Here is a 25,670-nt window from a genome sequence, read left to right on the forward strand (position 1 = left end):
GAAAGAGGAAAAGGCAGGAAGGGAGGGAGGGAGGGAGGGAGGGAGGGAGGGAGGGAAGAAGGAAGGAAGGAAGGAAGAAAAGAAAAAGCCTCAGGTTTCCCTGAAGGTACTCTGATGTTGATATGTTAACGTAATAAAACTTTGCTCCCAAATGGATAACTAATAAGGACCTGCTGTATAAAACAAAAAGAAAACTTTGCTCCCACCTGGCACTCATCCACCTCCCCTCATCCACCTCCCCAAATTGAGCCTGGAGATAATGTGAAAACCCACCTGCCAGGGACAAAAGCACGATGCCTATGAGCTTTTGTGCCTGACCCAGGACAGCTGGTTAGCTACACCTGATGCAGAGATGGCTCCAAGTGGAAAAAACACTCCCTTCAGTTGGTGCTTCAGGACATCTGGGAATAAGGAGCAGAGCAAACCAGAAGGAAATGGAAATTAAATTTCTCTTACCTTACCTGTGCCAAAAGATTACAAAGCTTTGGCCTATTTGACCATTTCAAGATTAACTTAGCCTGGGGAAGTGCTGAACACATCCCCCTTACGGAGATAGAGGTCTCCTCCTCCCCTTGGCTCACCGACAATGCCACCAATTTAATAACGATGAGATCTTGAAGTCAAGCTGTTGTGAATACACCAAAAGAAGCAAGTCCTTGCCCAAAAGAAGCGGGGTGGGGCAGGGACAGTGGCTGGAAAACAGAAATGAGGCCAATACTTAATTTTCCTTATTCTAAATTAAACTCTAGAGATGGACATATATTGGTTTGTTTCTTCTGTTTGATAACCAAAGGTCAGGAAAGCCGGATGCTCCCTATAAAAAATGAAATCAGGAAGTGTGCAGGGATGGCGCGACTAGAGAGAGACCCTCTCCTTCAGCTGCACACCTCTCAGGGCGGGGTGCTCACCCCCAGAGACTGGCTGGCTCCTCCCAGGGCTGCTCCTGATGGGCTCCACACTCTGCCCCCTGGGGCCAGCACATGGGCATGCTTGGAGGCTCCATGGTGGTCCCAGGCTCTACACACCCCTGGCTTCACTTCCTTCCACACCCAGACCCAGTTCCAGGGCTCAGCAAGGTTACCCTTTCCTACAGCACCCCCATCTGACCGCATGAACCAGTCCTCAGCCAACCCCTCAGAAGGGCCTACCTGGTTTTGAAACACTTGCTAACAGAAAGGGAACAGCACAAAGAACAGCCCCACCCCCGCACTCCACACCAAACACACACTCACACATCTGTCTTACAGCTTCAGGTGGTTTTAACCTCTGCCTCTACACCACATCATATTCTGAATGAAGGGGTCAAGTCTGAAAAAGACCTTGAAACCTGACAAGTGCTCCCCACCCTATCCCCACCCAGAAATCGCTGAGTACACCCACCTTCTCCCCCCAGACTCTACAGCCCTGTCTCCACTTGGAGCCATTCCACCCACCTCCACCCCACCATACCCTCCCCTCACCGACTGCAGCGTTGATGTCCATTAAGGGTTCATATGGAGCCACCAGCCACCCATCCTCACCCCCACACCACCAGCACAAAGGACACATCAAGGTCATCTTGACTGAGCCTCAGGGTCTGGCACACCGCAAAATTCCAGAATCAGGAAGCTCGAATTTTAATTTCAAAATGTTCTACATTATCTGGTCAGGCAACTCCAAGTTGATTTCCTTTTCCTCAGAATTAATACAGAAAAAACAAGCATTAGACAGGGGAGAAACATGAAAAGGGAGACCAGGAGCTACACTGGAGACTTAAAAGAGGACAATGATAGCTAGCAAAAGAAAACTTGCTCAATGGGAAAGGAAAAGCCATCCAAACTAAACAAAATGATGCCGCTGTCATAAGCCACAAAGCTCGCCCACAGAAGTGGTCAGCAAGTCTGGCAAACATCCCAGCTGTTTAGGAAAGAGCAGTGGCCACCCAACTGGAACATCCACAAATATAAGCCAAGGGCAGCATTAAGCTGGTTAAACGAAATTTAAAAGAAGGACCTTGGAGCCTCTCTCCCCTTTCTAGCCATGCTACCACCAGACCAGCTCCAAACCACCACATCTTAGATCTCACACCACAACTGCTCATTCACACCACACGTTCATCAGGGCCTTCCAAGGCCCGCACTGTTCTGAGAGGAGAGAGTACGGGACAGACAGGCCGCTGCTTGTGTGATGGTCTAATAGAGAGGGATGGAGGTAACTTAACACGCACTGAGATCCATGTGTGAGCACGATGACTTCAGACATGCAACAGAGATAGCAGGACAGGGAGCAAATTTAGACTGAGTAGTCAGGGAAAGCCCACTGAGGAGGTGGCTTTGGTGCTATAACCAGAAGGATGAGAAAGAGCCATCCAGGCAAAGGACAGTCCAGGAAGTAGGAACCACATGTGCAAAGACTCTAAGAAGGGGCAGTTATTACTGCATCAAACATTTGCCTCTCTACATACAAACTCTACCCTTTTCTAGCCATTCCACTCTACATACAAACTCTACCCTTTTCTAGCCATTCCAGAAAACTTTCCTGAAACCCAGATCTGATCTTATCCTACTCTTCTGCTTAAAAACCTTTGTTGATTCCCAATGCCTATATAATATCCAAGTCCCTGAATTTCTCAAGCGAATTTTACTGTATGGAAATTATGCATACCCACACCACACAGAGATACAGACATCTCCACTGTCTCCATGAAGCCTCCCCTGACTACCATCTCCTGGCTGCACCCACAGCTCTCTCCCCTCACACCACTCTGACAGCTGTGGAGTCTGCTACCCGCTCCATACTTGGTTAATGAGAGGAGACATTTCCCATGGCTGGGGTGTGTCCACATCTCTGCCCCCCAACACAGACCAGGACGGAGCCACGCACATCACAGCATTCAGAGGAACACAGGACAGACATCACCACTGACACCCTCGCGCAGAGCTATGTGTGAGCGGAGGCCGCGCGCTCACATCCCAGGCTGTCTTAACTGCCCTCTGCAGCCGGACGCTTAGAGAAGAGGCTGTGTCAAGGAGCCCAAGGGTGCCATATGCCTACCAGCCCCATGCTACGGGCAAAGACCAAGACCGGCCTGCCTTCAATTCGTGGCTCTGCACCTACTAGCTGGTAAAACTGAACAAATAGCTTAGCTCCCTCTCTGAACCTGTTTCCTTTATGTGTAAAGAGGAGGTAACAGTGTTAGCCTTGAACCCCTACAGTGAGGGCTGGATATAATGTATGTGAAGTACCTCCCACACGGTAGGGGATGAAACACTGATCCCTACTGTTAGCTTTCAGGCTGGTTAGCTCTCCACGGAGGAGAATTCTATCTCAAGCCCCTAAACAACACCCCTAAACGCAGCTGGCTCTTCCCCTCACAGACCTCACTGGCCACCCACCATGGTGGTTCAAGACCACCCACTCTGAGCTCAGGAGGAAAGACTGCACACACCCCTACTGGTACCATGTTCAGAAGTCAGACATGTGCCAAGAGCAGGAGTGGACGGCTACCAAGTGAAACTTAAACCCATTTTCATAAAGATACAACTCAACCTTCTATTTCCCTTACCTCCCTCCTCCCCCTCCCCACACACACACAAACGTGAAAGTAGACGGGTAAGATTGATTAATCCTGCCTCCTAATAATTAAAGCAAAAAATACATTATGCAATGAACTGGAAATTTAATTCAAAGGTTCGTATCTCAACAACCCAGGAGAGTCCAGCCTCAGGATCCATCAGCCAAAAGTCTAAAATTCCTTGAACTACAGCAGCTCAGGACTAAAACCACATAGTCACAGGCATGTGGACTGCAGTGAAATGCAGCAAAATACTTCTAAATAGCTCTCTGTACTAAACACAGTTCAGTTAGCATTTCTTGCCAAACTTCTTTCTCCTTCAAAAAGAGACACGGGGGGGGGGGCTTCCCTGGTGGCACAGTGGTTGAGAGTTTGCCTGCTGATGCAGGGGACACGGGTTTGTGCCCCGGGGCGGCTGGGCCTGTAAGCCATGGCCACTGAGCCTGCGCGTCCGGAACCTGTGCTCCGCAACGGGAGAGGCCACAACAGTGAGAGGCCTGCATACTGCAAAAAAAAAAAAAAAAAAAAAGAGACACGGGGACTTCCCTGGTGGCGCAGTGGGTAAGAATCTGCCTGTCAATGCAGGGGACATGGGTTTGAGCCCTTGTCCAGGAAGATCCCACATGCCGCAGAGCAACTAAGCCAGTGAGCCACAACTACTAAGCCGCGAGCCACAACTACTGAAGCCCGCGTGCCTAGAGCTCCGCAACAAGAGAAGCCACTGCAATGAGAAGCCCGCCCACCGCAATGAAAAGTAGTCCCCACTCACCACAACTGGAGAAAACCCGTGTGCAGCAATGAAGACCCAACGCAACCAAAAATAAATAAATAATAAATTTTAAAAAAAAAGAGACACCAAACGAAACTTGATCCATTCTAAGCAATCCATGCTGGCCCCAACATTCCAAAGAAACATTTTCTAAAATTATTTATTGAGCTTACCATAAAAATTACAATGGCATCACAGGCATCTGGGGGAAAAATGTAGAAATTTAAATTTATGATCTAAAAGATGGTCAAAGAAATAGTATTTTTTTTAACACAATAGAAAACTCATTCTCATAGAGGGAAAATAAAAAGATCTATGTAAGTCTCACTCAGGATTTAAGGGAATCACTGAATAATGTTTTTTTTTTTAATTAATTAATCAATTTTAGCTGCATTGGGTCTTCATTGCTGCGCGAGGGCCTTCTCTAGTTGCAGCGAGCGGGGGCTACTCTTTGTTGCGGTGCATGGGCTTCTCATTGCAGTGGCTTCTCTTGTTGCAGAGAACAGGCTCTAGGCGCGCGGGCTTCAGTAGTTGCGGCACATGGGCTCAGTAGTTGTGGAGCAAGGGCTTAGTTGCTCAGCGGCATGTGGGATCTTCCTGAACCAGGGATCGATCAAACACATGTCCCCTGCATTGGCAAGTGGATTCTTAACCACTGCGCCACCAGGGAAGTCCCAATAATAATCCTTTTTAAATGCATCAACATCACTTTCCCCATGAAGGCTGCCCTGGGCGCCTGCAGTCATAGATGATATTACAAACCAACAGGTCTGAGAACTAAGGGTCCTCATATTATTCACGTCACATTTGTTCATCCCACAAATGTCTGCCTTCTATTACATGCCAGTACAAAGGTAAGAACTGTGAATTCCAAGATAAAAGGCAGTCCCTTCCCTCCCCCTCACCTAGCCCAGTGGAAGAAGACCAGCAGGTAGTCAGTCAATCATACCATACATGAGGAGCACTGGGACAGGTGTGGACCTTGCACTCTGTAGCCCCAGGGGCAGGATACCTTAGGTCAAGGAGAAGGGGGTGAAACTAGAGCTGAATTTTGAAGGATGAGTAGGAGTTCAGCAGGGAAAGATGGTTAGAAAGGGCATTTACAGCAGATGTAACAGGGTCTGTGGAAAGCACATGTGAGAAGGGAAAAACAAAGTTCAGTGTGGCAAGAGATGAGGTTGAAGGGGTAAGCAATGGCCAGATCACAAGTTTGGATTTTACTGTGATGGCAACAGGGAGCCACTAAAGAATTTTAATCTGGGGACTTCCCTGGTGGTCCAGTGGTTGAGAATCTGCCTTCCAATGCAGGGGACGCAGGTTCGACCCCTGGTCAGGGAACTAAGATCCCACATGTCACGGGGCAACTAAGCCTGCATGCTCTAGAGCCCACGCATCACAACCAGAGAGCCTGCATTCTGCAACTACTGAGCCCACACACTCTGGAGCCCGTGCACCACAACTAGAGAGAAGCCCAGGTGCCACAACAAAGATCCCACATGCCGCAACTAAGACCCGATGCAGCCAAGTAAATAAACAAATAAGTAAATGTTAAAAAAAAAAAAAAAATAGAAGAAGAATGTTAATCTGGTTAAACAGTTCAACTGCTCCCCACTGCTGATAAGGAAATGAAGACTTAGAAGAGGGAGGCCCATAAACCACTATTTCCATTTTGTTTCCTAAGAGTTAATGACAAATGTTAAATAAAATCCCTCCTGGGCTTCCTTGGTGGCGCAGTGATTGAGAATCCACCTGCCGATGCAGGGGACACGGGTTCGTGCCCCGGTCCGGGAAGATCCCACATGCTGCGGAGCAGCTGGGCCCGTGAGCCATGGCGGCTGAGCCTGCGCGTCCGGAGCCTCTGCTCCGCAACGGGAGAGGCCACAACAGTGAGAGGCCCGCGTACTGCAAAAAAAAAAAAAAAAATCCCTCCTCCAACATTGAATGATGGAAAGCATGGCCCAAAGACTTCTCACACCTGGCCTTCTCTGTGTCTCAGTTTCCTCATCTGTAAAATGGCCTGTAGCCACCCTATAGGGTAGCTGTGAGGACTAAATGGGTAACACAGGTAAAGGGCTTAGAGCAGAGGAAAAGCTCCATTGCTGTTAGATGCTGGTGATGGTACCAGTAGTGCTAGTACTAGTAATACCAGCAGTATAAGAGCCAAGAGAACTGCACACGGGTAAAAAGCGGACAAACGTTTTACTGCCCCCTGTGAAGCTGCTGGCTAGTGGTACAAAGGTGGAGGCCTCTCAGACCCCTTTGTGACTGAAGAGAAAAGAAAAATGAACACCCATTCCCTGTACACACAGTCATAAAGCTGGGCTGAGGCGGACCAGGAGCCCAGAGTGGAGCCACATTCTCTCAGTCTGATGACAGGTCACACTGCTGCCAGCCCACACAGAAGAGAACGGCCCCTCCCACCTTCCTCAACTGCAGGCACGTCCCCAGCCTGGGCACACCCCCACCCATCCAGGCACAGAAGGCTTATTGTCCCTGCACCTCTCTGTACCTGGCAGGCCTTCACAGTCACCTCTGGAAATGAGACACTGCCCGGAACCCACCCACCAGAAAGACCTTAAAGGCTCTGTGCCCAGGCATCTGGAAGGTCCAGAGCAGAGGAAGAGACCCCCTGGGATCCCAGCAGGCATCACCCAGCCCCTTACTCACATGCTGCCCAGTGGTAGCACCTCTTCCATCAAGGGGCTCAAGACATGCATGAAATAAAGAGAAAGCCAGGCTAATGTGAAACTGTCATAAAAGGTGAGAAATCAGGGTGCCTAGAACCACAATTCCCAGACCTTTGGATTTCACCAACTAAAAACTACCCCCCGCTTCAAATCTGGAGGACTTTTCAACAAACAGTACTGAAACAATTGGGACATCCACAGGCAAAAACTAAATTTCAATCCATACCTTACACCATACACAAAAAATAACTCAAAATGGATCACAGACCTAAATGTAAAACTATAAAATCTCTACAAGGAAACATTTGTCACCTTGGTTAGGCAAAGATTTTAGTTATGACACCAACCAAAAATGCACAAACCATAGAAGAACAAACTGACTTCATCAAATTTTTTAAACTTCTGCTCTTCAAAACACACCGTCAAGAGAATGAAGACAAGCTACAGACGGGGAGAAAATATTTGCAAATCATATATAAGGACTTATATCCAGAATATATGAAGAAATCTCAAAGCTAATTAATAAAATAAACAACCCAATTTTTTAAATGGGCAAACGATTTGAATAGATAGTTCACGAAGGAAGATATACAGACAGCAAACAAGCACTTGAAAAGATGCTCAACATCACTGGTCATTAGGGACATGCAAATTAAAACCACAATGAGACACCACTACAGACCTACTAAAACGGCAAAAATTAAAAAGATGACCATACCAAGTATTGGCAAAGACATGGAGGAACTGGAATTCTCACTCACTGCTCGTGAGAAATGTAACATGGTTCAGCACTTTAGAAATAGAGAATAATTTGGCAGTGTCTTAAAAAGTTAAACCAACAACCACCATATCAACAAGTCATATGATTCTAGTATCTACCCAAGAGCTATGAAAACATAGTCTGTACAAAGACTGGTACACAAATGTTCATAACAGCTTTATTAGTAATAACCCTAAACTACAAACAGCCCAAATGTCCATCAATAGGTGAATGGAATAACAAACTGTGGCATATCCATACACTGGATTAAAAAGAATGAAACATTGATATATGCTACAACATGGATGAATCCCAAAATAATTTTGCTGAGTGAAAGAAGTCAGACTAAAAAAACAAGTGTACACTGTATGATTCTATTTATATAAAATTCTAGAAAATGCAAACTAATCTACAGTGACAGAAGGCAGACCAACAGTTGCCTGGGTGTAGTGAGGGGCCGGTGGGAGAAGCTATAAAGTGGCTCAGGGAAACTGGGGGGGGGGGGGGGGGCGGTGATAGATATGTTCATTATCTTGAGTGTGGTGATGGCTTAACAGGTGTGTTCATATGTCAAACGTTATCAAATTGTATACTTTAAATATGTGCAACTTACTGTCAGTTATAGTCAATAAAACTGTTTAGAATTTTGGAGAATTACATAAGGCTGCTAACTTTTTATTTTGTTAAGTAAGGATACTCTTTACAAAACTACCAGCTCAGGCTTCCCTGGTGGCACAGTGGTTGAGAATCTGCCTACTAGTGCAGGGGACACGGGTTCAAGCCCTGGTCTGGGAGGATCCCACATGCTGCGGAGCAACGAGGCCCGTGAGCCACAACTACTGATCCTGCGCGTCTGGAGCCTGTGCTCCGCAACAAGAGAAGCCGCGATAGTGAGAGGCCCGCGCACAGCAATGAAGAGTGGCCCCTGCTTGCCACAACTAGAGAAATCCCTCGCACAGAAATGAAGACCCAACAAAGCCAAAATTAATAAATAAATTAAAAAAAACAAAACAAAACAAAACTACCAGCTCATATCAACAACACCAAAAGAAAAGACATTTTAAAACTAAAAGATACAGGACTTCCCTGGTGGCACAGTGGTTAAGAATCTGCCTGCCAATGCAGGGGACACGGGTTCGAGCCCTGGTCTGGGAAGATCCCACATGCCGCAGAGCAACTAAGCCCGTGCGCCACAACTACTGAGCCTGAGCTCTAGAGCCCACGAGCTACAACTACTGAAGCCCGCGCACCTAAAGTCCATGCTCCGCAGCAAGAGAAGCCACCACAATGAGAAGCCCGCGCACCACAACGAAGAGTAGCCCCCTCTCGACACAACTAGAGAAAGCCCGTGCTCAGCAACGAAGACATAACACAGCCAAAAAAAAGAAACAAAAAACTGAAAGATAAAAGGTCACCATCTTATACTAAAAGAATCCTGCCCAAGAAAAGGCAGTTGCTAATCTTAACATATAAAAACTACACTGTGAGAACAAGGTTTCAGACCAGCTCTTGTGACCCTCTGGGCCGGGGACATGCTGAGGACTCCACAGTCCTCAGGCAGTCCCCATGCTTGTCTCCATCTCCATCCTGGAGCTACTTCTGGAGGGACGGCACTCCAGCTCCAACGCCACTGGGATGGTCACGTGTACTGTGGGACACTGCAGCTAGGGCAGTGACCCGAGACACTGTGTCCCTCCCCTCCTGGAGGACAAGAAGTCACAAGAAGAATGTGCCCTGAAAGGTTCCTGGAGCGCTGCTTTGCTGCTGCTGAAGTGAACTGACTTGTTTCTAGAAGAGCTGTTTACCCCTGAGCCAGAGTATCTGTGCTTTGCGGCAAAGAAAAGTCATATATGACAATGTTAAAGCTGTTCACTGGGAATCTTCCAGGCTTAAGTCCATGGATAAAATGGAAATAAAATATGAGCTCTAAAAAAGACCATGATATATAAACTAGAATCCTTCTGATACTGTGCCAGAATGCTAACAAGATCCAAAAGACCTCAAGTCCTAGAAGGAGACTTCGGGTAAAATGGCACAATGCAACCGGTCCTCCTCTGGTGTGCCTGATTTAATGCCAAGAACAGCTGAGCAGGGGAGGCCTGATGTTGAACCCACCTCCCCAAGCCCCAGCTATCAGACAGGGAGGGACACCTCCAAGCTCCGCAGGGTACCATAAGCAGCAGAGATGGCATGGGACAAGCACACTCAATAAATAAGTATGGACTTTGTTATTTCCAGAAGCCAGATACACAATGAATCCAGAGCAGTGAGTGCCCTGCTCCACAAGGACCCCCAGTGCACTTGTGGGAACACCCTAACCTGCACACCCAAGCCCCATCTACACACACACGCCCTGCACACAACCACCATTTGACCACCTCTCAACCTGAAGCATATGTACACGATGGCATGGTCCACCCGGTCCAGTGGGACACAGCCAGGGAAGAGGCCCAAACAGGTCTTGCAATTGGGTAAGGGGTTACTGGGACAGGGAATTATGGTCTAGAAGGGGAGGCCAGGGAAAGAAGCCACAACAGATGCCTTCTCCAACCCACCCTGCTCAAAAATCCTACAGGCTGGGCTTCAAACCTAGACTCCTCCAACCCTGCCTCACCTTTTAGACTGGAAACTCCATTTAGAATGCCTCCCGGACTCTCTCAGGACTCAACTTCCAACAATCGCACCTTGGTCACATAACAAAGGGACAACTTCCCCCTCCAATCCTTGGGGCTTCTCCAGACCCAGCTGCCCAGGAAGGACAGCTGGACGCTGCAACATTTAATGAGCACTGAGCCAGACCCACAGTCCAACTGTTCCTCCATGATGTGAGATGGCTATAGAGAAGCTTCACCCTGGCATTTAGTCACATTCCAAAATAACTTCAAAGGTGCAGTTTTGTGTTTGACGTGAAGTTGCAGCAAGCCTTAGAAGGAAGCAGAGATATAAAGTTATTAAACGTAAATATTTAAAGAACTAACAGCTGTTAATGCCAGGGGGATGGCAGCTTGCAAACCTCCAGTCAGAATAATGACTCTGTTATGTCAGGGGCTGAGTCAAGATCACTAATACTGTTTCATTCCACCCTCTGCAGAGAATACAAAGTTTTTTAAAGCAACTTTTCAGGAAGTTATTCTGTTCATTGGGTAGTGCCTTAAAAATTAAAACAAGAAAGTAACTGTCTGGTGTGGAAAGAACAGTGTGCATATAAATCTCCTTAGCCAAGTACTAAATAATGTGCATTTCAAATGTCACTCATAAGGCAGTTATTTGGGACTGAGGATGGAATTATGCAATCTTGCTAACAGTAAATATATATTTGGTAACTTCAAGTGTCTGTAACGTCTACCATGTAGAGGCCTGAAAGCATGTTCCACTCATGTTTCCAGCCTTGAGCAAGGCAATTTGATGTGACAGGTGAAAAATTTCTGACCGCTAAAGGAACCAGTCAGAGAATGGACATGTCCAGGACAAAATGGTCACACTTAATTTTTGTTGCCATTTCTGATGATGTCCTCAGGCCTGGCTTGCTGAATTCCACAATCGTAAGCTGCAGACTGATCAAAAGCACCACACTTCCTAGCTGTGAGGCCTGTCACTTAAACTCTCTAAGGCCAGCTTTCCACCTGCAAAACAAAGTTGTCATAAGAATAAGTGTAATCATGCATGGAAAAGTAGCGCACCTGGCACAAAATACGCCTCAATAAATATTAAATCGTTAAAAATCTATGTGATAATGATGGTGACGTCAAAAGCCAGTTCAGGAAGGTGAAAGTTGGAAGTGAACTGGGAGGTTGGCAAAGAGCCTAGCCCCAAGCAGGCAGGATGAGGCCTGGATGCTCCAGCCCACCGAAGCTGACCTTCCCTCCATAAGGGACACGAGTTGTCTAACCATATTCTGTCTCCCCCGACTAGAATGTATGGTCTTGGTCTACTGTGTTCCTGCTGTAACCCCAGTGCCTAGAACTGTGTCTGGCACATGACAGAAATTCAAATATTTGTTCAATAAATGAATGGGGATTTAGGAACCTGTCAGAAGTGAATGCAAAAATGTTTGTGTCCATTTTGCCAGGTGGGGGCGGGGAGCGGATGGAATCTGTTTTCATGAAATTCTGAAGGAGATCTGAGACCCAAATAAAGGTCAAGAAGCACAGTGCTGAGTTTCAAGCACATATATCAGAACACCGATGACCAAGGTTAGGTGAGTAAGGAAGTAACATTGCAGAGCAAAATCTAACAAAGAGGAGAGCTTTCCTAGAAAAGAGAAGGCCTCTCAGGGGCTTGCCACCATGCAATTGTCAGCTTAGCCAGGGGCAGGCCCCAGCCTTTAAGTTTGTGGTTTGGATTTGGGAATGTACTTTGCAACTAGAGCCTTACGTTAAAGAGGAGCAGGAATTTGTTGAATTAAAAAATATAGGGACTTCCTTGGTGGTCCAGTGGTTAAGAATCTGCCTTCCAATGCAGAGGACGCGGGTTCAATCCCTGGTCAAGGAACTAAGATCCCACATGACGTGAGGCAACTAAGCCCGCACACAGTAATTACTGAGCAAGCGAGCCACAACTAGAGAGAAGCCTGCGTGCTGCAACGAAAGATCACATGTGCTGCAATGAAAGATCCCACATGCTGCAACTAAGACCTGATGCAGCCAAAAATAAAATAAAATAAAATAGAATAAAATATTAAAAAAAAAATAAAAATTAAAAATATATATGTATCAGTCTGCCCCAGGAAGGCACCCTAGGAGACACTAGTGAGGGTGAACCAGAATCAATGCCTCAGAGAATCGAGGGATCCAGCAGAATTCAAGACACCTCAGGTGTAAGTACCTTCTTTGCTCCCATGGAGACTTCAGATATTCCTCCTGTTTGAACCTGGTATGGATTCTGAGCTCCCAACCTTGCTTCCAGTTCACAGTTCGGCCCAGCCACAATGGAGACTCCATCTCCACAATATGCCCTGATCCTTGAGGAGGCATGCAGATGCCAGACATACAGAAAGACATATACTAAAGTACAGGGCAAACAACTACTGAGCTTGCGCTCTAGAGCCCGTGTGCCACGGCTACTGAAGCCCGCGCACCTAGAGCCCGCGCACCACAGCGAAGAGTAGCCCCGGCTCCCCGCAACTAGAGAAAGCCTGTGCGCAGCAACGAAGACCCAATGCAGCCAAAAATAAATAAATTTATTAAAAAAAATTTTTTTTTGAAAAAAATGTACAGGGCAAGAAAAGGGCAACAATAAACATCTACTGAATTCTCCCCCCAAAAGGACCCTTTTTTAATATTAACAAGGTCCTTAGATCCCTAGATGATAGTACTTTTCGCATTCAATGATTGAGGAAATCAAGATGACAAATGGCTACGATAAATTCAAGCTTTAAAATGAGTTGGTATTTTATTCATTGTAAGCACAGCCATCATTTTTATACAGTAACATATAAAGGTTTTGTGTGTCTGTGTGTCTTTGCTTGTGTACAGAGACAGTAAAAAAAAAAAAAAAAATCCACCTACAAAGTATGCCTGGTGGGTATAGTTGTGAGTGAGCCATCCCTTTGTAATCATCCCCTAGCGTCCTGGAGAACCAGGGTACCTGTGGGGAACCACCAGTGCACTGAAGAGAGAACCTTGAGGCAGATCTGGGTCTAAGGAGTTATTAAGCTTCTGTGAGCCTGTTTTCTCAACTGTAAAGTGACAATCAAAGAGCCACGTGGCAGGACAGTTGGGAGGCTCAGAGGCACACAATGGCTACACTAAATGGGGCTCTTAAAGTGCAGCACTCCCCCAACCAAGTACAGGACACATACTCATTCATCCAGTCCTCACACCAATCCTATCATTATCCCCATTTTAGAGGTGAGGTAACTGAGGCACAGAGAGATCAGTAACTTTCCCAGGGACCCACCATAAATTGCAGAACTGGGATTCAAGCCCAGGCAATCTGCCTGCAGAGCTCATGATGTGATAAACTTGCCACGTAACACCTGCAGCACAGAACACCAGGCTGGCCCATAACCAGAACTCAGCAGGGCTTGTCCCACTGCTCCAAGAAGGCCCTCCTACAGGGGAGAGCAACCTGGGACCAAAAGCCAGCCCCCCAACAACAGCAGGAGCCTTTGCAGCCCCTGTAGATACTGAAAATCTTCTACCCCTACCCCAGGGAGGGAAAGTTCCCTCTTCTTACCCACCCCCCCAGGAGTTCGGGGTGGGGTGCAGTGGGGCGTAGGTTGCTGACAGAGTTCGCTTCTCAAGAGCGGGCCTCCACCTCTTCCAATCACACTACTAACATTAAGTTTCTGTAAGGCAGGGATTTAAAGGTTTGGGGTTTTTTTTCTCCCTGCCTCTTTACTTGTTAGTTAAGAGAGCATGTTATTTTCAACTATTTCTAAATTTCATGAACCTGGAAGTTCCTACTGGAAGTTATAGACAAAAAGCACAAGTCCAAAATAGCAATTCTGGAGCAAAAAAAAAAACTTCAAGGAAGGTGACCTGTCTGAACTTTAAAGGGAGACAATGAGGGGCTTCCCTGGTGGCGCAGTGGTTGAGAGTCCACCTGCCGATGCAGGGGACACGGGTTCGTGCCCCGGTCCAGGAAGATCCCACATGCCGCGGAGCAAGACCGTGCGCCCCAACTACTGAGCCTGCGCTCTAGAGCCCACAAGCCACAACTACTGAGCACGCGCGCCTAGAGCTCATGCTCCACAAGAGAAGCCACCGCTGTGAGAAGCCCGCACACCACAACGAAGAGCAGCCCCGCTCACTGCAACTAGAGAAAGCCCGCGCACAGCAATGAAGACCCAACACAGCCAAAAATAAATAAATAAATTTTTAAAAATAAAGGGAGACAATGAGACAGCCCAGCCCACCCCCAATCAAGCAACTTCAGACCCACACCTGCAAAAGCAAGAAGGAAAGAAAGAAATCCAAAAGATAAAAAAAGTCTTGTACTATACCAATCACTTCACTCGGTTTTCATAAAAGGAAGCATACTGCAGCACTCCAATTATCCAATCAAATTATTTTTTTTCCATGACTTCCGCATGGCCAGGACTACCACCTCAGGCCCCACTTCAAGGCCCTTTTTTTGTGGGACTCTCAGGTAAGGCCTACCTCTGGACTCCAGTCACCGGCCCCAGTTCTAAGAAGCAGAAGAAACTTGATGGAACACCGTGCACCTGTCCAACCCAGAATAAAGCTGGGGTTAAGGGCTGCTAAGGAATCATGCTTCATGGTCCAAAGGTCCATGTCCTGAAATAAAGTAGCCCCATTCCATTACATGCCACACCCTGCCAAGCTGGGGCAATTGGGCAGAGATTTCTCAGGAAATAAAACAGGAAACGTGGAAAGGACAAAGGGGAAGCCAAAAACGTGTGCCTCTGGGGCTTGGTAGTTACCATCCAGCTTGGCTGAGAAGCCATAAGGATGTCTTGGGACTTCCACCCAGCCTCTACCAGAGCCTTCACCACACACACAACCAACAGCTCAGCCACTTACCCAGGCAACAGCCAACTCAGACATGTTTAGGCATCTGTGGAAATCAGGGCAAAGTACAATTTCCATACTTCTGATAAAAACACAGATTACCAAGCACAGAGCAAAATATTACTCTAAAATTTGGGTTTATTGACTAAATAAACAGGTGGGGAGGGGAAGCAGGAAGCTAGGCAGCACCTAGCTGAGCCAATGCAGTCAGATTAGCCCTACAGTGCTGGCATCAAAAACCTACTTGCGCCTGAGAAACAAAACTCTTGTTATGCGTCTGTGTTGTTTGTGATTAGTTCCTCTTATTTCTACCTGAGTACATACTAATGTTTTCTGTTTTGTTGTGTTGTGAACGTCAGACTTTCTTAGCTAGGATAAGAGGAACCAAGAAAAGAGGAGTTTTTGCCCAGGATGAGGCCAGAGAACTAAAGAGGAAGCAGCCTTCTGCGGGTGGAGGAGTGTGATGGAGGCACAGCAGGAATCCAAGAGAGAGAACCCGAGGGTGAGAGTTGAGGGCTGGCCACTGCTCCCCACCTGGGGCCCTCCTTGTCCCTGCTAAGCACCTTTTCCTTTGCAAACCCTGAAAATGAACCACCAGGAAACTAGGACTCCACTTAATCTTCGGGTGAATACCTAAGGAACAGTGGAAGGTGAAAAAGTAAGCCAGCCCATGGTGAAGGGACATGGTAAAGGACACAGTGACTTCAGAACAGAAAAACAAACAAGACAAAAAAAGAAAAGAAAAGGAAAAAAAAGTGTAAGCACCAACACTATAAACCTCCCAATACTTCTCGGACTTCCCTGGTGGTCCAGTGGTTAAGAATCCGTGCTTCCAGTACTGAGGGCACGTGTTCGATCCCTGGTCGGGGAAGTTCCACATGCTGCGCACTGCGGCCAAACAAACAAACCTCCCAGTACTTCTCTGAGATGTTTGCCTCTAGCAATGGTAGGAATGTCCGTGAGAGCAGCATCTAGAAGCTACACAGGCAAAATCCAAAGGATCTCGAGATCCCCCAGGCTGTCCTGATGTGTGACGATACCAGCAGAAACAACCTTGCATGGTCTTTCCCACTATGCGTATTTCAAGTGAGGAAAAGAAAAGAAGAACAAGTTCAGAGAGACTGTGGTTCAGAGTATCATGACAGCTGAATTGATGAAGGAATGCAACCACAAACATTTACAACCTAGGGAATGCAGAACATTGGCTCAGGTGATCAATAAAGAAAGTAGTAAGGACTTTTTCAAAGACTGTTTCTTGTTTATGAAAGTAAAAACATCTAATTCAAGTAAAATGATATCCAGAAACTTAGGAGGAAATGTGACTCATTTAAGAAAACCTCACAAAAGTTTATCTCACAGATACTTGGAAGTTCTAAAGGCCAAAGCATTTTAAAGAGAAAAAAAAAAACTCCCTCAATTTTTTTCATCCATAAATATCAGAAAGATAAACCCAGAAGCAACGGAGTAGGCTTTCAAAACACTCTAAGATGTTCATACCCTTTAATCCAAGATTTCTATTTCTGGGAATTTGTACCCAGGAACTAATTACACAAATGAGAAAAGAAAAATGAAATTGTAAACTGCAAATTCATCTAGAATAGCAAAAAAAAAAAAAAAAAAGTGGAAATAACCTAAAATGTCCATCATTAGGGGAATGTTTTAACCTCATTACATTAACAGAATTAGGGCTTCCCTGGTGGCGCAGTGGTTGAGAGTCCGCCTTCCGATGCAGGGTACACGGGTTTGTGCCCCGGTCCAGGAAGATCCCACATGCCGCGAAGCGGCTGGGCCCATGAGCCGTGGCCACTAAGCCTGCGTGTCCGGAGCCTGTGCTCCGCAACGGGAGAGGCCACAACAGTGAGAGGCCCGCATACCGCAAAAAAAAAAAAAAAAGTACGTAAAGAAACATTAACAGGATTACATAACCATTAAAAATCTTTTTAAGGACAATGATAAAAACATGATATTTGATAAAATATTTAAGGGAATCTGATGAATACAATTGTGACAGTGTAGATTGACGAGAAGGGGACAACCACATGTAGCCAGTATAGGCTTCAAATTGTCTCCCCTGTTTACAACACTAATGACCTTGGACTAAGCACATGATCTCACTACCTGCAGGGCCCTCATGTTCAAACTGGTAACCTCAGAGTCTTGAGTGTTGCTGTGAAGACAGAGGCAATGCCTCTTGCTTCTTCTGAAGCATGGAACAAAGTAGTCAGTAGGTGGCAGCTACTGCTTCTAAGATACATAAAAACCCCTATGCATATGCAAAGTAAAATACAAAGTTTTTTATTAAAAAAAATCTATTTTCTATGTTGTACCTTCAATTTTTAAAAGACTAGAAAGCAAAAACACAAAACAAAAAAAAAGCCTTTTGACACAAAAGGCTTTCTCTAGTTCTCTAGTTGCGCAGGCTTTCTCTAGTTGCGGAGAGCGGGGGGCTACTCTTCACTGCGGTGGCTTCTCTTGTGGAGCACGGGCTCTAGGTGCGCGGGCTTCAGTAGTTGTGGCTTGCGGGCTCTAGAGCACAGGCTCAGTAGTTGTGGCGCACGGGCTTAGTTGCTCTGTGGCATGTGGGATCTTCCTGGACCCCGGAAGGGCTCAAACCCGTGTCCCCAGGCGGATTCTTAACCACTGCGCCACCAAGAAAGTCCCTCCCCTAAGTAAGTGCTTTTTCAATCTCATATGACACCAAGGCGAGGCAAGAGCATTCCCACCGAAGCCAGGAGCTCTGGACTGTTTAGAAGCCTCTCCCTTTCTGCCCTTATCTCCCCACTGCATAAATTATTGCAAACTTTTGGATTATCTTAATCAAGTTAGTTGTAGGCATAGATCCTGTCTTAAACAAAAGACCACATAACTTGCCTCTTTTCTATGTTTCTGAGAAGTGGGGAAGGAAGATTAACTTAAAGATTTTTTTCATATTTGAGGGCAAGTGACTCAGAATACACTTATTCAAGACAGCAGGTAAGTGTGGCTTCAGAGCCAGGCTGAGGGTCAGCTCTGCCGGTGACGCTGTGAAGGTCACTTCATCTCTCAGAGCTTTGGTTTACTCATGTGTAAAGTGAACTTTATCTTGTTGCAAGAATTAAATGAGCAGGAGCATAAAGCTTCTTGTACGGTCCCTCAGAAAGCCCCAGAGGCCTGTCCCAGACGGTGATGCCCTGCCCCCGATCTACCCCCCTCACTGGCTGCCCTCGCTCCTCAGCTGATGGCTACCTTCACTGGTGCAGAGGGCACAACTGCTTCCTTAATTAAAACATTGTCATGTCCAAGCTAAACAGCACCCAGGTAGGCCCGCTCCATCCTCCAGCAATCAGTCAGCTACAAAACCCACCAACAGCAGGCCTGGAGGTCCACATGGGGTGCAGAGCCTGCTCTGTGGTTCTTCTGAAGACCACAACTCACAGACGTGGCGTGCTCAGTTGGCGACAACATAACTGGATACAATGGTACTTAAAAATATGAAAATGTTCACAAACTATGGGTATCACTTTACAATAATAAAATTTCATTTATTCAATAGGAAACTTCAAAGCACTAGCCACAGCTTATTCTATATGTGAAAGACCACCCTGCAGGCCCCAGCAGAGATCCCCATAACTAGGATCTCTAAGAGCTACAGACTTGGGCTGAGGCCCACCTGGGGTCCTGGCTGGCCAGCCTCAGTCAAAACCAATGACCCTCCAGTCCTCCCTCTTATCCTCCTCTGAAAAATGAAGAGGGGAGCAAACCAACAAGGCTGTTCTGAAAACAAAATCAGGACTATGGGAAAATTCCTGGTAAACTGAAAATGCCTACACAATCAAGCCATTCATATATATATTTTTTAAATTACAGAGTCAAGTTATTACTTAAATATTAATTCTAAAAGTAAAAGGCCAATGGAACAGTTTGGAAATCAAGGAGAAACTTTCCGTACTTCTACAACCTTAACTATAGTTGCTGTATATTGTTTTAATATTTTACGCTTGTGATGAGTATACCTATTGCTTTACAATTTGCTTTTTCAAGCCTTTAAATTTTTCATTACTTAAGTATGAGCTACTGTCACCATCACACATGGTTCCTTCCAATTCTGAGTCACTAAGGCTAGTCACAACACCAAGGGTCAGGCTTTCTATAACCTAGGTAACATTCAACTCAAGCACAAAATCACCAACCCAGATGGGAGCAAGGCCTCTGTGTGGCAGGGCTGCCCTCAAAATCCAGGAAGGAAAAGATCGCCCTCAAGCCTTCACCCCAACAAAGGGGACAGAATCAGAGAGAAGCCTGGAGGTGGAAAGAAGAGACAAGACAGGCCCTGTGAGGGGCGGGATGGGAGTGTGTTCCATGCAGGGTCAGAAGCCTCATCCATGTCGACAACCACAACAGCATCCCTGTGACCCTGAGTCACCAAGGAGAGGTCCGAGTATACTGAATACACTTAGGCTGAGAAAAGAATAACACATCTTAGAAGGATTTTCAATAGAATTGGATAATATAACATCAGTTTGAGCCCTTTAAACATATATTTCTCTTAATTAGCAAATTCACTCAAGTAGACCCTGCACTTTGAGCGATACCGAAGTTACTGCGCTGGCACCATGAATCAGGGACAGGTGCTGAGCTCTCGGGGTCTATGGTCCGCTCCCTCACACTGCCCTCCCCAAGTTGTATGAGGAGGGGGCTGTCAATATCCTGGTTTTGGAGATGTTGAAATATTTGGCCAAGGAAGACCATGGTTACCTAGTAGTAGCGCTGGCACTCAAACCCAGGGCTGTGTGGCTCTGAAACCATGTTACTTCCTATACCTTACTGCAAATACTACCTTTTTTCTGCAGGAACTGGCGGTGGAAGTTACACACTAACTGCATGGATTTGTGAGCATAAGCCATATGAAAAGAGAGGCAGAACCCAGGCAGCTGCTGTATTACCAACTAAAAACATAAATTCAGGCAAAGGAACTGAGTTAAGACTGACGCCAGTCCTACTGTGGAAGCCCCTCTCATCAGAGTTTAGCACTGCTTCCTAAGAACTTCCACACTAATCCTTGAGCCTCCAGGGACATAAGTGACCTTTGTTAAAATAAGCCACTTGAATCACCCCTCCCCCACCTGCATTTCTGACTTCTCACCTGACGCTCTCTCTTCTGTGCAGAGCTTCAACCTGCTGTGTCTACTACCCCAAAACAGCTCCCTATTGAACTCCATCTTCCAGGAGGAGGTCCAAACCCGAGCTTGGCCTGCAAGGCAGGTCACACAACCTGAAGTCTGCCCACCCAGCCTTCCCCTCCTCCACCCTCAGCAGCCCCTTCACACCGTCAAGTTCTTTACAATGCCGTGCCTCTGCCTGGGCCTCTCCTTCCAGTCACTGCCACCTGGAGAGCGCCTGGAGAGTGGCAAAACCACTCCGAAGTCACCTCCCTGAAGGCCAGCTTCTGTGCAGTGCCCTGAGGGCGGTCAGATCCACCCTCCTCTGTCTGCCCTTACTTTGTACACACTCCCATCTGCTACTGTCACAAAGATGGGATCGCTTCTAAGCTCACCTCCTGACAGTCACCTGAATCTCGGGATCCCAGAACTGTGAGGAGAGACAAGTGTCAGGGGCACTGCACACACAGTGGCCAGGAAGGCTCCCTTCGACCCACCTTGCCCAGCTCCCATCATCGGCGTACACTCCTTCCAAACACTCAGCCCAGGAGTGAACTTTAAATAAAAAGCAGGCACTTCGACATAGCAGCCTAATGGAGTTCCCCAGCTCATTACTGACAACTCTGCCGCTCTATCAATATATAAATCACAGACAGGCCTCTGGAAAAAAAGAGCCAACAGATGCAAGTTTCCTGGTCAGAGAAGGGCCCGTGAATACTAGCAGACCTCAAGGCAGGTTGTGTAGTTAACTGGATGCCATCCCTGCACGGTGGCAGCAGCCTGGAGTCTACACTTCATCGTGGGCCTTGGCCTCTAACAGCCTCATCTCCTCACCAATGCCTCTCTGGCGAGCAACTCACCTAGGGAAGCTGACACATGACATCACGCTTTATGTTCGATGTCAGTGAGGCTGTGCATGTCTGCCTCATCCTCTCCAGTACTCTAAAGAAATGCACTGTGAAATGAGCAAATACCCTTTTCCATGCCTGGAGAGTGAATGATGTCGGCCAGTCTCCTTACAGGTATCAGACATAACATAATAGGAAGACTGGAGGACACACACACATACCACATTTGAGTGGTACCTACTGTATACCATCCTATTACCTCCATATCTGATTATTCAGAACATCTTTATTATGATGATTCTTTTCATCAGTAATAAACCATTTAACATCTGTGAGGCTTTAAAGTTTAGTATTTTTTTGCTTACACAAGCCCTTTATATAGCTGATACACTGTATTCTGTTAATAAACTGAAAAAAAACAGTCCCTAAAATATTCAGAATCTGGCCAGAAGGCCACAAGAAGTCACTGTTGGATAGTCATGGTCATTGGCACAATCCACACCCAACTCTCAAACCCACCCAGCAGCTCTGGGCCCAGGGAGGGGCCTCTCAGGCTGCAGGAAAAGTCTCATCTGTGAGGACATATTCGACAGAACAAGTCAAATGTTTGGAATTTTCACTTAACATTTATTTCACAAGTTTCTCAAGTACCACTCAACTGAAAAGTAATCATCTCAATGTACTCTTTAATCAATAAACATGAAACAACTCTGCTCAAAACGCTCAAGTTCCACAAATGTTTCCCTATGAAAAGTATGGCACAAAAAAATAACAAAAACAAAATAAGTAACCTTTTGACAGTCAGGCAGAAAGGTGTTTAGTGATCCAAATTCAGACCAAAAAAACAGTCCTTTCAGCAGATGCACCAGTATTTCCTCTACAAGTGACACATTCTGGGATATCTACACTGCCAAACATAACCAACCACCAAGGAAGCAAAACCTAATGGAAAAACCCCAAGCTGGCAACCAGGAGCCCTGACTCTGGTCCCAGGACAGGCCGCTGGCTGTGTAACTCTACTAAAGTGGTGGACAGGTCTGGTACCCCTTTCTCCATCAGAAGAAGGAATATCCATCACCACCCACACTGTTCAGAAATATTCTGGGGACAAAAAATGAGAGGTGAAAATGCTTTGGAATGTGTCTTCCATAAATACAAGTCATCATTATTATTAGCTCAAAGAAGACCAGGAAAATAGGATTACAGAATATCAGAGGTGAGAGGGAGCTTAGAGATGGGATGATCCAGGAATTCCTAATCTGGGGTCCAGGCCTCTGATGCTGTCCACAAGTGTGCTTTCTGGGAAGAAGTCCATAGTTGTTATCAGATTCTCAAAAGGTTAAGAACCTCCAAGGCTCTCCTTTTACAAACATGAAAACTGAGACCATAAGATATGTGATTGTCCTAGGCCTCAGGGTTAGTCAGGAAAAGGCTGGACAGAGCCCAGCGTTCCTAGTCTCCATCTATGCTCCTCCCCCTCTACTATCGCACATTCCAGGGAGGAAAAAAGTCACATAAAGCTCACATAGCTAAATAAATAATTTTTTTAAAAATGGGGCTTCTCTGGTGGCGCAGTGGTTAAGAATCCACCTGCCAATGTAGGGGACACGGGTTCGAGCCCTGGTCCAGGAAGATCCCACATGCCGCGGAGCAACTAAGCCCCTGTGCCACAACTACCGAGCCTGCGCCTTAGAGCCTGTGCTCCGCAACAAAGAGAAGCCACCGCAGTGAGAAGCCCGCGCACCACAACGAAGTGTAGCCCCCACTCGCCTCAACTAGAGAAAGCTGCGCGCAACGAAGACCCAACGCGGCCAAAAATAAATTAAAAAAAAAACCAAAAACCACCACACACGTGGTTTCTAAAGTTATAGCAAAATTTCCATCCTTTTTTTTTTTCTTAATGCTTCTGAGGCCTTTGATCGCTGAGGCCTTTGATTGTTGAGATAGCATTTTATTCATTCTATATTCTCATATGCTGTTCTTTCAGTGCCTAATGTCAGGAAACACTCAGATGATGTTTTAATATTGAAAATAAAGATTTTATTCTAGGAAACAAGAAAACTAGACTACATGATGCTGTTTTATTAAGCAAACAGATAAACATACAATCATGGGAATGACTACAAGCTAATATATAACGTAAGTAAGGAGTTTTTGTCATTTTGTGTTTTTAATTAAAATACCAAAGCCTGTGCTCTTAGATGGCCACTGCCCCTCGAATAGCTACCATTGGAACCACACATACGCCAAGAATGTTGCATTGTGCAGAATACTCTGAGAATTCTTCTTTTAACACTGCCTTCAGTCAGCATAGCATAATCGTCTGAATACCACCAGTCTCAAGGCACTCCTACACAGCCATCCCAGGGACCACTACTGGGCCCATCAGGAACCAGGTTTCAGGCACTGACATGCTTTCAGGTATGCGAAGGATCAATGCCAGGGCCATAAAGTAAGGTCTCTACCTGTGGAATGCACACTGACTGACTTCGTAACTAACGCACTGCTGCGCTGCCTTCAGGTATGCCGCTGCACTTCCAAACAATCTTAATTGGAAAAAAACTGAGCCAGCACTATCGCTCATGTGAATGTGGTCATTACCCAAATAATCTACAGGGTGGCCTCCACAAAGTCACCAGTACAATCTGATGGCAGATAAGGCAGGCCCGAGTTAGATGGGAGGTCCAGGTAAGGGTAGCCAGAGAGCACTTGGTAAAAGCTATCATGATCTCTAAACACAAGGTGCCATTACTATTATTAAGGAATCTATGCCACCTTTTTGATATTCCATAACATCCTGGAATCAACTGTGACCTGGTCAGAAGAAGGAAACCTGAGCACCAGGCCCTTAACTTGGTCTGCACAGATTATTATTTAAGTGAATAATTATTATTATTTAAGAGAATAATAATTATTCAAGTGAATAATAAGAAATGAAAAAATGTAAGGACAAATGCCCCTCATCTCCCACCCCAGAAATTGCCTGGCCATCAGAGATCTGGACTGGGCATCCAAGACTGGGAAAGACAACTTTATCTCCCAGCAACAAGCCATGTTCAAAACCTAGATATTGGGACTTCCCTGGTGGTCCATTGGTTAAGACTCCACCTTCCAATGCAGGGGGCCTGGGTTCGATCCCTGGTTGGGGAACTAAGATCCCACATGCCGCGGGGCAACTGAGCCCATGCGCCCAACTAAGATCCGACACAAATGAATGAATGAATGAATGAATTTTTAAAAATCAACACGCTTTATAAAAAAGGACATGGAGTATTTATTTTAAAAAAAACAGATACAGCTTTCTATATATGCCTGCTGTTAGATCATTTAAATATTATGACCTATATCTTATACATTTGAGACTAAAAGTAATAAAGTTTCAGTTCCCCAACAGCATGAGCTAAGAATGATATTTCCATTCAAATGAATTTTTATTCTTCCCCAAAAAAGTGAATTAAGAGTGCAGACCTAATCACTCATCTATTCCTCTGTGTTACGTTACTTTCCCAAGTAATAAATATCATCAGCCTAATGGCCAGTTTCTTTAAAGCTGCAAGACAATTGTCAAAAGAAACAGGAAAGTTTTTGATGTAGTGGTCTCATATCTCAACTAACATAACCTCACCAAGGAGACTGTGAAACTCTAGAATTAAGTTTAAGTGCACACAGATTATTGTTTCCCATGTGAATCAAGAGAAACCCCAGTTGCACTGGCTCCCATTCAATGCCTCTATGGGGAGGCTGCAGGCAGGCTTGTGAATCAAGTGTAATAAGAACTTTCGTGCAAGAAGGGGAGGGCTGGCATTCAACTGAGCCCACCTGGTTGGCTCCCTTGCCCTGGGTTAAAACAGAACTTCAGCATATTGGGATAACTGAAGAGGAAGGAACTGCAGAGAAGGGAAGGAATTGGTGTGAGCTCACCGCCCGTAGCCCAGGTTTAAATTCTCTGAGCTGGTCTCCTGATTTTCATCAGGACAGCCAGGGTGTGTTTGGTAAACAGTGTAATGAGTAGCCGTGGAGTCTCTGAGCAGCCAACCCTCCTTAACCACAGGAACACAGGACAGTTGGGGTAAAGGAGAGAAGACAAGACCCAGGAATGGTGCACAGACCCCACCTGAAGGCCGCCTTCCCTCAGGCACCCAACCCGAGAGCAGCATCCTCAAAGGCTGCAGCTGTGTGGGACTCCCGGCGACAGCACAACTCGCTCCCCTGACCAACTCCTCTGAAAAGAAAACCAGCCTTCCCAGGTGGAGCTGAAACCCAACAAGCCACTGAAACTGAGCAGCAGCAGAAATCACTACCTCTCCAATCCTAGGCCTCTCCGGATGCCCCAGCAGGCTGGAAACTCACGTTTCTAGAAATGACAGTCTGGGAAAACTACGAGGGGCAACCGGGCAAACACCCCCAGCCTCTCCTGCCCGTTCCCCCAGTCCTAGGACC

At 46.2% G+C, this 25,670-nt stretch overlaps 1 protein-coding gene across 2 annotated transcripts in view; it reads right to left on the reverse strand.

Annotated features, from left to right (window-relative positions):
• Positions 1-25,670, reverse strand: part of PACSIN2 (protein kinase C and casein kinase substrate in neurons 2) — a 139,707-nt gene that overhangs the window by 113,180 nt on the left and 857 nt on the right. The window lies entirely within an intron of this gene.

Source organism: Delphinus delphis, chromosome 11 (genome assembly GCF_949987515.2).
Source record: "Delphinus delphis chromosome 11, mDelDel1.2, whole genome shotgun sequence".
NCBI classification, from domain to species: domain Eukaryota; kingdom Metazoa; phylum Chordata; class Mammalia; order Artiodactyla; family Delphinidae; genus Delphinus; species Delphinus delphis.